The sequence below is a fragment of the Eschscholzia californica genome, unplaced genomic scaffold (assembly GCF_041429995.1).
Source record: "Eschscholzia californica isolate CP2 unplaced genomic scaffold, dmEscCali1.0.p SCAF_6, whole genome shotgun sequence".
In the NCBI taxonomy this organism is placed as follows: Eukaryota; Viridiplantae; Streptophyta; class Magnoliopsida; order Ranunculales; family Papaveraceae; genus Eschscholzia; species Eschscholzia californica.
Window position 1 is genome coordinate 1251587 of NW_028238483.1, and position 2007 is coordinate 1253593.

A 2007-nucleotide genomic window follows, 5' to 3' on the forward strand; every position below is an offset into this window, starting at 1 on the left:
GCCGAGAGAGAGACATGGACTGTAGAGAGAGAAAGAGGGAGAGGGAGAGGGAGAGATAAAGACGGTAGAGATGGAGAAAGAGAGAGTCTAGGGGTTTTGCCTTTTATTTTGAGAAGGGAGAATGAGAAATAGAAATTAAAGTTAAAAATATTAAATAGGAGCACAAATGTCAAAATTTAAATTCAGATCTAATAACTCAGATTTAGAAAACAAACATCCAACTTTTACAATATTTTAGCCAATTCAGTCAGCGAATTCAGATTCAGACACAAGAAAAAAAAAACACCTAAATATATAAACTACCCACCACATATCTGAACCAAGTTAATTTAGAGTCAGAGTGTACTGTAAAAGACAAGCACTAGACTGTAATATGATCATCAGTATATACTGAAAATATAATTTTACATGTTCTCATACACTGCAAATCAGATAGTAACTTATACTCTACCAAACATATATTAATAATTCTTTCAACACACACGGAAAAGAAATGTATGAAATTGCATGGTCTCATCAAGTTTAAGCTGCATAATGAGTAGATTTGTAGCTATTGTTCTGACCAATATGGCCTGATTCCAGTGGTGGCTTTCCTGGTTCTTTTGCACTTCCACTATGCACCAGTAGGGTCACTACTTCCTCCTGAACCAGAAAATATATTACACCAATAAGAGTGCGAAACTATAGAGAGAAAAACTAGGGTTTAGGGTTTAGAGTATAGTACTTACAGAGGTGACATGGATATGGGTGGTACCATGTAGGCTGTGAAGATCTTCAGAAGTAGTAGTGATCATACTCAGTTTTTGTGTATCATGATCATCTGTAACTGTGAGAAGTTGTGTTGTAAAAGCTGATGATGAATCAAAACCTAAACATTTCAATATGAGATTTTTGACTAACTCAACTATGTTAAATGGATAGGGTTTCGTGTCTACTAGTGTTCCATCCATCTCTCTCTCCCCCTCTTTTTCTTCTTTCTTTCTCTTAATTGTTTGAGGGTGTCTCTTTAGCTTGTCTACTCCTCCATAATTCCTTTTATACAATGGCAGATTCCGGATTTGGACGGAGGGGAAAGAATCTATATACCCAAACAAAAAAAATATTACAATAATTAACAAAATAAAAGTTATCAACACAAATATATTATATTGTATAGAGTATTATGGATGTCCATTGAATCAAGGGCGAAAATCAGAATTTTACGTCCGATAGAGCCTACCCATAAACTTAAAGAGTAGCTTGACTATGTATATTAATCTTCTTCTTTTTTTTAATATTGACTACAATGGTCTTTACAAATACATTGATACATTTTTCAATAAAAAAAAGACATTGATATATCTATACGATGTGATAAGCACGATAACTGCCAAATTAGTACTGCCCTAAAACCCAACGAGACTAATGGTCTAAAGCCCGACGAATTAATGGCATAAAGTCCAAAGATATTACTTCATTCATACCTAAGTTTAATATTCCTAGATTAGCACTTCCTTAAGATCCAACCTAAGAACCTCCGTATTGCGGATTAGGTACACTTACCAACTGCCCAATGGATGTATAGTTTATAAAGCTAAAATTCATTAATTATATTTTAAATTATATTTCTATCTTAAAAATCATTCATCATATGACATTTAATGGTCCTTAAATGTCTTTTTCATTTCTAACCATTGTTTTCTCTGTTAGTTGTGCATCTGCTCTGAAAACTTAGAAGTCACATATTCGATTTACGGTTGAGGTGGGAATGTCATTTATTGACTTGTGTTAAAGAAATAAATAAACTGAATGGAGGAAGGAACTTTGAGATCCCTAACGATAACCTTAAGTATCTTATTCAATGAATGATGTAATGTTGTATTGTGATGTATCCATGTCACATTGGATTGAATAAATCTTGCCGTAGTCTATGTAAAAACAAGGATTTTTGAGTGAGAGGCCCAAAAAATGGAGGGTAAATAAGCATTACCCCCAACCCAAAAAAAAAAATTAGAACCCAGTCTAAAT

The 2007-nt window shown here is 33.5% G+C and overlaps 1 long non-coding RNA gene across 1 annotated transcript; it reads right to left on the reverse strand.

Moving 5' to 3' along the window:
* Nucleotides 1–362: 362 nt before the first annotated feature.
* LOC147530722 (uncharacterized) lies at nucleotides 363–1003 on the reverse strand. Its single transcript, XR_015228329.1, has 2 exons — nucleotides 729–1003; nucleotides 363–642 (listed from the first exon to the last, which is right to left on the reverse strand). It is a non-coding gene; the product is annotated as an uncharacterized LOC147530722 (long non-coding RNA).
* Between the last annotated feature and the right edge of the window lie 1004 nt (nucleotides 1004–2007).